Genomic DNA, 12808 nt, shown 5'->3' with positions numbered 1-12808 from the left:
TTTTGGTCCTGCGTTTTCTACAGTTTTAGCACGTGATGTAATCCAGAAAGTATATTTAACCCTTTCGATGCTGATGACGAGCTCAGCTCGTCATGATGCACAGTTGAGCTGTGCTGATGACGAGCTGAGCTCGTCATGAATCATGCACTCAATCATTTTCCAGCACAGGGGGGGAAAACGCCTAGCAGCCAAGGTGTTAAGAAGCCACGTGCTTTGCACATGAGCTAATGTGAGCATTTTAGGTCGAGCCTGGGCAGTGCATGCACTGCTATGGAAGGCATGCTGTATTCAGGTAGGTACTTGGAGCTCTGCCCGCTCTACGCCATATTTTTCATTGGCTTGTGTCATTGTCTTTTGGAAACTGTGGTTTTTCATTGGTCAATAGGTTTAGTAGTCCCTCCTTAGTACAGCTTTGTCTCATTTTTTAACCTCTCATCACAAAACCCGCTGTTTCATGTGTTGTTACTCCAGAGCTTTAATTATAGACTCTGAGCCCTATTTGGTTAATTGTTTTTCACTTGCCTGCTATTGCAGGCAGGACACGCTCTTCCCCCAATGCTTTATTTATTTTCATTGTTATTGGCAGGGGAAACCCAATAGACCCTTGTAGGCTTGGGCAATGTGCAATTCAAAACAAAGGATGCTACAAGGGATTTGTTTTAGAATAATTCGGTCTGAGTTCTGAGTTGTACCACAGTAACACACTCAATAGTATCCACAGGATAACGATCTTGTTGTATACAAATAAATTGATTAATGGAAGGTCAAAAAGTAAAACAGAGCAAAGGTATTTATATTTCAAAGAAATCTTTACTGAAAACAAGTTTTGGGAGATAAATATACAAATTAATTTTAGCAAAAAAATCATGAACACAGATTGGCAAAATTTTATCTATAGTTCATGACCTAACACATCAGCTCCTAGTTAGTGAAAAAAGACAACCCAAATTGATCAATAAAATGTGGTTGTGAATTCGTGTTGTAAAACAACATTAAAGGAGTTGATGGAATGTCGACGTTTCGGTCTTGGTTGCTGATGTCAAGAAGACCATCATCAGGACGATGTCAATTTAATTGCTGAAGGAAAGACTCCCTTAGGGTTCGAAAATTTAGACCTCCTTTGTAGGCCTGGAATAAACCGGATAACTTCGATTGAATTCTTAACAATAAAGAGATGCAAGCCTCCTCAGTTGGTTGCGCAAGGTGATTTGAAACACCGTGTTTTTGGGACGCCGTTCGAATCTGTATATTTAGTAAAAGAGGGTCGGTCGGCAAAGCAGTGTAGCGTGGCTCGATCATCCGTCGGGATGATGCAGTGGTGGCCGTGCCTTTAGTTTGAAGTTTGTGGTGCAAACGCGGCATACATTTTTTTTCTTCTTTTTTTCCACTTATTTGTTTACAAGCGCCCCATACGGTGCTTTCACTTTAATGTTGGCCATGCCCATTTCTTTAGACGAGCCACGTCTAAAGAAAGGTGTGTGCCTTGTTATTAGAGTGAAACCATGGCATGGAGCACTCTTAAAAAAAAGAATTTTGTTTGTCGACTTGACAAACAGATGCTTTTTTTGTGTAAAAGTGCCCCATAAGTGCTGTCACAATAATGGCAGGCGCATCCCTTTCTTTACACACCGCTCATCTAAAGAAAGGGGCGGGCCAACATTAATGTGAAAGTGCGGCATGTGGTTCTTTTCCAAAAATTCTATTTGCAATCCAATAGGTCTTGCATTTGCAAGAGTTTAAGCTATTGGCATTGCCATTTACAATGCCAATAGCTCAAACTCTCGTAAATGCAAGAACTATTGCATTGCAAATGCTTGTTTGTTATCGGTATACGTCCTGTCATTGTCATTGTAAATCTTACTGCCATTGGAGGGAGAAAAGCATTTCAAACAAAATGTAAAATACTAGTGACTGAGTTTACACAGCGCTAAACAATGGGCCTCTATAGTTCCTTGTCTTCATTCTTCTACAGGGAAGCCAACAAGATAGTTCACTGGCTTAATGCATGTGCAGTACAAAAATGTGAGCACGAAATGAAAGTCCTGTGTGTTTAAAATGGGGGACAGTAGTATACACCCTGTACAAGTAGGAACCCTTGCTTCTAATCAGGATAAGGGAGTTACACGCCGAGATAACCCCTGCTCACCCTCTTGGAAGCCTGGCATGAGCAGTCAGACTTATTTCATAGGCAATGTGTAAAGTATTTCTATATAGCACACACGGTAATACAGTGAAATCACTACAAATGGACACCACACCAGTTTAGAAAAATAAGTATCTTTATTCTCAAAAAGACCAAAACAACAAAAATCCAACATACACAACTCGAAATAGAACTTTTAAAAGGTTTCAAGCATGTCTGTTGATAGAACTCTATGGATGTGGTGATTTTACACAAAGTACCTGAGATGTGTCAAAATCCACAAGGCAAAACAGCACACTGAGGAGGGAATCATGGGAAAACACAGCGATTATTCGATTCCCGAGTCCACATGGGAGGCAATGTTTCAGTTCTGCTGCAAAGCAGGAGAAGTGCTGCGTCAAATTTGGACTGTAGGGGGAAGCAGAGCATCAAAATCCAAGATGGTTCTGGAATGCGGGTGATGCATCAGAAAAAAAACTCAGCATGCAGTTGCAATGCGGGCAAATCCAGATGTGCTGGAGGTCGATGCGGCTGTGGCAAACAGGCACTGCGTCGATTTCTTCAGCTGCGGTTTCACGATGCATCAACTCTTTCAGCTGCACAGCATGGCCTGCGCCAGAGTCAGTGAGAGGGTCTCGGACTTCAGAGACATGGTGCGCTGAACTCAGGCTGTGGCAGTTTCTTTGGCCACTGACAGGTGCTGCATCCATTTCTTCGGCCTCACTGCTGCTGTGTGTGGACATTTCTCCTGCACGGCAGTGCTGCGTCAGAAACTCCAAGGGATCCCGAACTGGATTTGGCAACACAAGGCAGGTCAGAACTCCTTGCGGTGGAGTTCAGGGACGCTGCAGATGAAGTCTTTGATGGCCCTGAGACTTCCAACAGGAAGCGAGCACACAAAAAGTCCTTGGAGAAACTACACAAGCAAGATACAAAGCAAAGTCAAGTCATTTTCATCTCCAAAACAGAAGCAGCTACTACAGGCTAACCCTGCAAAGCAACACGTACCAAAGGGGCAGTACTCCTCACATCTCTTCAGATCTTCTCCTTGGCCAATGTTCCTCTTTATCCAGAAGTATTCTAAAGGTATGAGGTATTAGGTCCAATATTTATACCCCTTTTGAACTTTGAAGTATGCATTCTTAAAAGGATTGTCTTTGTAGTGCACAAGGTCTTGTCCTGCCTGATCTGGGCTCCATATATACTCCAGGGGGTGGAGACAGCATTGTGAGAGGCAGTGCACAGACATATTCAGGTGCAGGTGACAGCTCCTCCCACCACTCTAGCTTTCACTATAAAGACATGTAAAACACATCAGTACATGTCTACCTTTCACATATATTGCACCCTGCCCATGTGGGTATCTTAGGCCTTACTTAGGAGTGCCTTACATGTAGGAAGATGGAAGGTTAGGGCCTGGCAAGTGAGTCAACTTGCCAGGTCAACATGGCAGTTTAAAACTGCACTCAGACACTGCAATATCAGTTCTGGAACAAGTTTACAGGGCTACTCAAGTGGGTGGCACAACCAGTGCTGCAGGCCCAATACCAGCATTTGATTTGCATGTCCTGGGTACACACAGAACACTTTACTTGGGACTTACCAGTAAATCAAATATACCAATCATGGAGAACCATTCACAAACAATTTATACAGAGCATATTTGCACTTTAGGACTGATCAGCAATGGTAAAGTACCCAGAGTGACTAAATACAGGAGGTAGAGGCAAAAAGACAGGGGAAAAACACACCAATGATGTGAGGTCTAATAACGTGTTCAAGGAACGTGTGGCAAGGAAGGCTTGGCATTTTTTACTTCCTAGGTTGATATTTTAAGCATTGTAACAGTAAATATATTTTGCAGAATCACAAAGCAGTAAAACAGTGTTTGCATGCACCATTAAAAATATATTCTGACTATGTGCCTGGATTAAGGAAAGTTCATAGTCAACATCCACTGCTATGAAACAACAGGTCAGAATGGGTAGTGTCCTGGTGGGAATTCAGAACTGTTTATAGTGAAGGCTGGACTGGCCATAGAAGACACAGGCAGCTCTTCCAGCAAGCTGTTGGACAGGGCACTGCTTCCAGGGTCCCATTGGCCACCGCAGGATCCTCAGCTCATACAGCCCTGAAGCAGTCCTGAGGGGGCTGCATGTGCAGTTACTGATATGCACAAACTTGCCTTGCTGCTGCACAATGTTGCTTCTCGCTATCCTTCTCACTCACTGACGTATTGGTCTATTACATTCAGTCAGTTGACAGTTACATGTAAAATGGATGGGCGGTTATCATATGTTGCATTTACTCGACGCAATACAACCTTCTCGTCACACCTTCATGTAGAGTTTTAGATTTGCTTACTACTCTTGCTTGCTTGGTGCAACATGGAGATGGTATTAACACATTTTAAAGCTTAATGTTAGATCTCTGCCCATAGCAAATGCATTTGTATGTGTCATGAAACATGTAGGTAGAGCCTGTCTTAGAGCTGGCCTAGGGGCACTAGAGTGCACAGCTAAACAAGTGGTGCAGCAGGGGGACGCACTGCTAACTGGTATCATTCTTCCACTTAGGTGTGGGAGAAAGCCTTTACTTAACATTGAGCTGTATGTCCAGCTATGTAAGTACCTGGAGATAGATTTATGCTCATTTATTCAAAATTCAGGCTCTCATGTAGCCACAATCTATATGAAAAGATTGCCTCCTTAGTTATAAGCCACAGATCAATCGACAGATTTCCTTTAAGATTCCTTGGCATAGCCTCTTAAAGAATGAATGCAATCTTATTTGTTGCTTCACATGCAAATATTGGTTCAGCAGGGGCCTGCATATACAAGGAGATTTGCCATCCTTGGACAAGTTTCTATTGGAATATGATCATTTTGCCTCTCATGAGAAGAGCCTGAGTGTGTGCCATTACAAAAGAGATGTTGAAATGAATATTGTATTCAAGAAAACAGCACAGAATAAGACAACCATTTCTAGCAACATAAAGGCCCAGCTGAAACCAGAGTTAAGCCCACATATACTATTGAATAGTTTTAGTTTAAAGACATGTAAAGATATCACTGAAAGTGTCCCTGCAGATCACTCATTCCTCTTCTATTGTACTGTCCAAAGCAATTCAAAATAAAGGCTATCTAGTATCATTGGGATCAAACACATAGATGATCACTGATAAACCTATAGTGCCTACAGCCTGCCTCTGGGTCACATGACTGGGCGTAGTTTACAGTTGGACTTTGTGTATTCCTCTTAGACTGCCACACACACTAGTGAGATTAGGTGTGACTGGATGGGCGATCACTGGAAGGCCCTTACACTTGAATAGACTGTGTCAAGCCTCCGCACAAAGTCAAAAAGAACAAACGAAGGACAGAATGCTGCACAATATCAAACATTCAGCCCAGTACAGAGATCTGTGCCTAAATCCATATTTTTGTGCTCCCCATGCCATTCCAGTTCAGACCCAGCCATATGCAAATCTGTCTTGACCCTCTTCCCAATGGCAACAGTCCAACCTGAACTGCCAGGCCAGGAGCTCCCTGACAAACATCCTGGGACCAGTTTAGGGGCATCACCCATCATCAGACAGGCTAGCTTGACTCCAGTGGAATGGAGAGCACAGGACCAACGTCTGGGCATACCCATCCCCCTTGGGGTGTCACATTCAAAAAGAACTATTGATGAACAGAATGCTGCACAATGTCAAAAATTCACCCCAGTACAGAGATCTGTGCCTAAATCTATTTTTTCTTTGCTCCCTGTGCCATTCCAGTTCAGACCCAGCCATATGCAAATCAGGCTTGACCCTGTTCCCCATGGGAACAGTCAAGCCTGAACTGCCAGGCCAGTTCCTCCCTGGACTGGAAACAAGCATCCTGGGACCGGTTTAGTGGCATCACCTCTCATCAGCCAGGCTAGCTTGACTCCAGTGGCTGCATACCCTGTGTAGTTAGCCTGGAGAGAGGAAGGCAGGGCAAATGTGTACTTCAAAGGCATGCCTCTAGAAGCTTCTCCCCACTTCAAAGTTACAACTGGGTATAAATACTGGACCTCAGACCCAACTCTTCAGTAAACTTCTAGACCTGTAGATACTCTGCCAGGATGAAGGACGTCTGTGCTGCTGAAAGGTCTGCCACTCTGCTGGACTGCTGCCCTGAATGCTAGTGACATGCTGCCTGCTGCCCTCTTGCCTGGGTGAAAAAGACTGGATCTGCAGCTGTTGAACCCAGGACCACCAGAGTGACTCCAAAAGCTAGTTGGCTGGCCTCCTACCGTGAGCCTCAGGTACAGACGGCTTCAACAAGCTCCACTCCAGCACCTGGACTGTGCCATCAGTGAGCTTTCCCTGCCAAGTCGAGCCACCCGAGTCCTGCACCCTTGAAAGTGGGCCTAAGGTGTTCTGCCATCCTCTGTGGAACCAGCGGAACCAAAACACCTCCTCTGCTGCACGGTGCAATACTGAGCAGAAACGACGCATTGGAAGTGCCGCAAAGACCCACTTTGCATCACAGCCCATCAAATAATTTGAACTGCTGCTTCATGACACATTCTCAGCACTGGCCTTTGCATCCCTCGTCAATGGCGGCATCGATAACAACCTTGCATCGTAAACCCTTGTCGATGGGCTCCTAGACAATGACACAGGACCTCGCATCACAGTCTTGCTGCACCTCAGAACTGACGCACAGCTTCAGCTTCATGGCTCATCTTCTACGCGGATCCTCATAGTCTTCCGCAAACCAGGATTTAAGGAACTTTGTCCAGCAGGCCTAACTGGGTCCCTGTATTTATCAATCATACATCTAGGTAGTGCAACAAATCACCCTTAGGGGCCTTGAGGCGCTGGAGCAGTTTGCTGCTGTGTGGAGGTTTGGTCATTCAAACATCACCGTCTTTATTTCTCTTCTGATTTGCTGGATTGACATTCAGTCCTGAGTTGCAGGGGTAGGTGTTCCACGTTTTGGCTGCAGATATGAGAAGGAGTGTCCTCCGCTGTTGGCTCGGTGCGTTCGTGGTGTGGCTGCAAGGGAAGCTGAGTGAAGGTGTCTGGTCGGTTGGTGGAAGGTCAGGTGTTTGTTGATGTATGCTGGTGCTTTGTTGTGCAGGGTATTGTATGTGTGGATCAGTATCTTGTACTGGCATTTCTTCTGGATCTGGAACCAGTGCAGTTTCTTGAGATGGGGTGTGATGTGGGTCCTTCTAGGAAGGTCTTGTTGCTGAGTTCTTGTAATGTCTGAAGTCTTTTCAGGAGGCGTGCTGTGATTCTTATGTGGAGTGTGTTTCTATAGTCCAGTCTGCAGGTGATGAGTGCCTGCATGATGGTATGTCTGGTGTTTATTGGGAGCCACCTGAAGATCTTGTGCCGCATACAAAGAGTGTGGAAGCAGGCAGATGAGATTATGTTGACTTGTTTCTTTATGGATATCGCTCTATCCAGTATGATGCTGATGTTGCGGAGTGGTCTGTTGGGGCTGGGGATTGGCCAAACTCTGCGGGCCACCATGTGTCATTCCATGGTGAGGGGTTGTTTCCAAAGATGAGGACCTCTGTCTTGCCCGTTTTGAGTTTAAGACAGTTGTCTTTCATTCAGTCAGTCTGTGATGTTCATCTTGCATCTGTATAAGTTGGCTTTTGTGGTGGAAGGGTCTTCGGCCAGTGATAAGATGAGCTGGGTGTCATCGGCATAGGACAACACCAATTCATGTTGCATCTATGTGATCTGACGGTGCAAGCCAGGGGGTCATGTAGGTGTTAAAGAGAGTGAGGCAGAGTAACAATCCTTGGGGGACTCCGCAGATGATCTTCTTTGGCTCGGAGGTGAATAGTGGGAAATGGATCCTTTGGGCTCTGCCAGTGAGGTCCAAGGTGACCCATTTGAGGGTGCCTCCTCGGATCCCGATGTGGTGGAGTCTGTTGATCAGGGTATGATGGGATATAGTGTCAAACGCAATGGACAGTTATAGGAGGATGAGGGCTGCTGTTTCTCCATAGTTCAGGAGGGCTCTGATGTCATTGGTTGTTGCTATAAGGGCTGTCTCTGCTGTGGTTGACCTTGGAATCTGGATTGGGAGGGTCCAGGACATTGTGGTCATCTAGGTTGTGGGTGAGTTGCTGGTTGATCGATCGCCTTCTCGAGGACTTTAGCTGGGTAGGGGAGAAGTGAAATGGGTCAGTATTTCTTCAGATCGACTGGGTGGCAGATGTTTTTTTCAGGAGGGGTCTCACTTCTGAGGGTGTTTCCAGTCCTCCTGGAAGGAGGTTGCTGTGAGGGTGGTGCTCATTGCTAATTGTCCTGCATCCGAGGTCAACGTTCCACAGGTACTCCCGAGTGTACCAAGTTCAAGATGGCAATGTTATCTTGCATGGTGAGGGGGTCCAAGTGGGTGAGCAGGACTTCTGGGTTTGTGGTCGTAGGTGTGAGCTGGTCGATGCTTTTTACGGCAGAGGATTGGCATTCAAAGTTCTCGTAAATGGTCTTGATGTGGAAATAGTCAGCAGGTTTGTTGCACAGTTCCTGCAAGGCTGTGATGTCATTCTCTGTGGCTGCTGGATTGGAGAACTCCCTCACAATAGCGAAGATTTTCTTGCTACGGTTTGTGCTAGCTGCGATGCACCCTGTATCCAACCTGTGCTGTATCGCAGTTGGTTTGAACTTGTGACTTAAACCAGTACGGTGCTACCAGGTGTCTACAGTTGGCACTTTGTGCTTTTTAAGGCTATTTCACTAAAATGTTAATTACATATCTTCGGTTCTACTGAGTGGAGTTTTGCCATTTTGGTCCTGTGTTATTTATTAAAAATGACTCTTTTTCTAGCTTAATGTGAGATCCTATATATGTGGTTTTTTCACTTCATTACTGTTTGAAGTGTTGCCCAAATAATGTACAGATTGCTGCTACGTTAAGCCTGACTACTCTGTGGCAATCTACCAGAGGGTTGCGCACAGGTTAATTTAGGGTTGGTTTGTACCTATCCCGGACAAGGATTGTGCTGGCTGCTTGACTTGGGCTCACATCCCAGTCAAACAATATCCCAATTTCCTACAGTCTAGAACCTGCTAAACAGATTATTTTCCATTTATCTGTTCTCCCACCCACGACAATGATGCTCAATACCTTTGCAGCCACAGTGAGTTTTGTAGTAGCTCCTAAACCTTTACACCCTGTTATGACAAAGCCATGCTCACAGCCCTTTGATCAAATATTTGCTGCCACCTGGAAGCTAAAGTTGCACTCTATCTGCTCTCCGAAGCTGCAAACCATGCACCTGTGTGCATCATAAAGCATGTGTGTGCATCGTGAGGCATAGGTATGTAATGACAGCCGTCTTGGAAAGGGTTTTCTATCGTAAAATTGCACGCTATGCAAGTACACATGCCATGATGCATGCATTCACATGCAATTCGCAATTTAAATAAACAATGGCAAAACCAAGAACAAGGTCTTTTAGAGCCAAGGTGTACTGTCTTTGCCAGTGCTTCTTCTAAATTTGTCTGGTGATGTGGGTTTTTGTCATACAACATTAGTGAATGGATTTAAAAAAAATATATGAAAAACCATTATTGTAAGCAATTCAAAAACACGTGTAACATCACGGCTAAAGCTTGTTTTTCTTACGAGTATTTGTCGAAATTGATGACGTGTTGTGTGCTGATAAATATGATTTAACTTATTTTCAAAATTAATACATACATTAATACTTTCATTGCTATTCTTTTATTTGTAGCCTGGTACTTTGTTCCCAACAATTTGATACATTCCAGTTTAATGGCTGCTGGCCGCCCACCCCCTTCAATAACACACACTTGCAACCTATTTCCCTCTAGCAATGGAAATGTTCTTGAAAAGAGTAATTTTGGGGAGCACGTTATCGTCCTCTGTGCTATGCAGTATTAAACCCTGATACCGATATCTATACATACTGCAATCAAGCCACAGTCGTACTCATCAAGTCTACAATTACAGTCGATCTTAAAACGGCTTTACAGCCAAAGCTTTTCAAGACACAGAATCCGCTAATGTTACAGAGGTTAACAAAACACGAGCAGAGGATTTTCTTTAGATTGTGCTTCAGTCAGCAGGCTGCAGTTGGAAACCCAATAGTTCTGATCACCAGCACAGGCCTGTAATTATGTGCACGCGCTTTTGGGCTCGCAGACTGCTATCAAGTGGATTACTTCCACGCATATTTTTACAGATTGAAAAGTGAAAGTTGGTCGTGATACAGCGTGTTTGACACCCATTGCGTATCTCAGCCTGTGCTGAGGAAGCAGTTCGCATCTTCTCAGGCTAATCCTTGTGCAATCAACTCAACACATCTGGGAACGACGCAGGGACGTCACTTAGGGCTCGCCATGGGCGACCCCCGGCTTGCCCTTTGCTACCCCTACACTGCCTTTGATACCGCTGGCCTCAGAGGTGGCAAATTCAGTACCAAGAACACAGGGGCAGCTGGGGCTCCACACACTTTCTTTTCAGTCAATTGTTTTATCACGCTGATAGTGAATAAATAAAATGTATTATTCACTAATCGTGTGATAAACACCATAAGCTGAATATGCCCTTTCATTACAGCTGTGGTAAGTAAAAAATGCTTTTAAATGTATGTTGTGTGCATGCATGTGGGTAAGAGTGTGTTTATGTGTGAGACAGTGTATATGTGTGAATTTGTGTGTATGTGTAGGTATGTATGTATGTGTGTGTGTGAGAGTGGAAGTGGAGGTCAAAGTGTGTGTTATGTCACTTCCGCTACCTCAGGAATTTAGGTGAATTGATGTCCATGAAACAACGCCAACCTTAGGAATATTTATTAACATCCAATATTTTTTGAATTTGCCTCTTCTTCATACACACTTTCATCCATATATATTTATACATTTGTGTCATGATGTACATTTCTTACTGATGCTTACACCAGGTCTTTTAGGGTAATTAGATAAATACAACCAACATACTGTACACTGTTAGTGTATCAAAGTTTTGCAACCTCAAAATATAGTCCAATAGACAATGTGTCCATGTAGCATAGTATGTTTTGTAACAAAGTTTACTCTAACAGAGCTTGCATGGAAACCTTGCTCACTATTACTAGGAGTTCTTATTTCTAATATAACATAACATAATCTACAATCATTGTTGTGATGCACAGTTACTTATTCCATCTATTATAGCAATCTATTTAAATTTGAGTGTTTTATGTATATTTACTGTACGCATGGCGTGGGTGAAACTTCCAGCTTCGGAATGCCACCTTACACTTCACTTACAGTTTTTGGTGACGGTTGTTTGTTTAGGTCATTCCACGTTGAGTGCTTACTAATCTACCTACCAGGGCTGTATTACACCCTGTAGTGCCCTGGGGCACAGCAGGAATGTGCAACTTCTTTCTATTCCCCTAGGGCACTTAAATATTACACTAGGAGCAGCAGACAATTGTGCAACCTCTTCTGCAATACAGATCATGCCAACACAAAAATGTGCACCAGTGCGATTTCCATGGGGTGTAACCTCATTTGCATGACAAGCATTGCCCCATGCAAATGAAAGAACTCTGTCTGTGTGCCCACGCCATATTATAGACACGGGTGCAGAGGTAACAGAGCTGTACGGGGAGCTCTGACTGTACACCCCAAAGAGATGGCACACAGTGCACCCCGAGAGGATGCCCTTTAAAAGGGAGGAAAATGGGTGCCATGGCTGCCTGCCAGACAACCCCCCAAGTAAATTGGAATATCTTAGAAAATGTTCTCAGCCTTGCCACTAGAGCCCTGAAGAGCCCTTCTAAACACATGCCCACTTCATCCTATCCTCACGCTGGCTGGCTCCCAGCCAAAAACGTGCCATAACGCAAACTGATAACTACAAAGGCATACATCACCTTGACCAGGAATAACTAAACAACTCCCTCACCTGTTACGATTCCAACCGCGATCTCTGATCAGTCTATCTAAATCTACTAACCTCGCCCAAAATTTCATGTTCCACATCTATATTCCACTAATTTCTACTTCGAAGATCTCACGCCTGAAAAACTCTTCTGACAACGATTTTCAAAACCGCCCAGAAGAGTTAATTCCTGCTCCTTGAAACTATAGAATAGTCACCACATAATTTCAGCAAATGCACAATGTAAATTTGCACGTATGGATGGATGTAAACTCTTGATTGTAGTTCTAGAGTGGCTGTAAAATCTCTGTCTTTTCTGTCCTATGACTTGTAGCAGCTTACTATTTCATACTCACGCCCTCAACCACAAGCTGGGTCATGTCCACCTTCTGAATTGCTTTAAGTACCACCAATGTCCTTATGAACATCATTTCTGATCGAAACATTATGATCATCGATCAATAAATTATTTTTTTTTACATGAGAATGGATATTTCTGGAGAGTAGCTTTGAAATCCACATCAAATTTAAAAATACATATGTGTTCAGGTCATGCTTCATTTGTCAGCCATTTTGCGTTCTGCAACATTATTAGGCTGGTATTCCACTTACAAAATATATATAACTCCAGTGCTAATTTTCTACATATTTGGTAAAATTTTTGACCTTTTCCTTGCTTGAAGCACCTTGCATCATTGGAAAATAATATTTACAATCAGTATATGATCACCTTTCTAGCAGACTAAGGCCTAGATGTAGGTAATTTTATTTT

At 43.8% G+C, this 12808-nt stretch overlaps 1 protein-coding gene across 1 annotated transcript in view; it reads left to right on the top strand.

The window, feature by feature from the left end:
- RSPO2 (R-spondin 2) overlaps positions 1 to 12808 on the top strand; it is a 348805-nt gene that overhangs the window by 166055 nt on the left and 169942 nt on the right. The window lies entirely within an intron of this gene.

The sequence above is a fragment of the Lissotriton vulgaris genome, chromosome 4_1, assembly GCF_964263255.1.
Source record: "Lissotriton vulgaris chromosome 4_1, aLisVul1.2, whole genome shotgun sequence".
Lineage (NCBI taxonomy): Eukaryota > Metazoa > Chordata > Amphibia > Caudata > Salamandridae > Lissotriton > Lissotriton vulgaris.
The sequence above is the reverse complement of the archived record's forward strand: the minus strand, read 5'-3'. Positions and strand labels throughout refer to the sequence as shown.